The following is a 521-nucleotide window of genomic DNA, read 5'->3' on the forward strand; positions in this document are numbered from 1 at the left end:
GCTTCACTGAATAAAGTTAAGTAACTTGAAAAATGGCAGCTCTCCAATATTCAAAGATACTTAATGCACCACCATTGGCTTCTTCTAGCCAGAAAGCAAAACCTGATAATGCGTAACATGGAAAACAAATCCGTCATTACCTTGGTAGTCATTTGCAGGGAGAGCTCTTGAAATGTGCTGTAAGCATGGAAAACAATACTCTCAATCGGGATCTGCTAAGTACAGAATAGTTGCTTTAGACATAATTGATCCTGTATCATATTAAAATAGCACAAGCTGTTTTTGGCGATTGAATCTTGATGTTGTCAAAGAACAAGATTTCAATTCCTTTTTCCTTGGATTTTATGCACAGCTGTTAAGCCAACACTGCCCAAGCCTAGTTATATGAAGTTGATTATCTGCAATGAAAACATATGACTTCTCACCTATTAACTTTACATTTTATCTCAGTTTATACATATTCCTTGTTCCCAAGTGTGCTAATCTCTGAAAATGTCATTGTTATCAAATGCATTATAAAT

This window comes from Otolemur garnettii, unplaced genomic scaffold, assembly GCF_000181295.1.
Source record: "Otolemur garnettii isolate 467f Iridium unplaced genomic scaffold, OtoGar3 scaffold00063, whole genome shotgun sequence".
Lineage (NCBI taxonomy): Eukaryota > Metazoa > Chordata > Mammalia > Primates > Galagidae > Otolemur > Otolemur garnettii.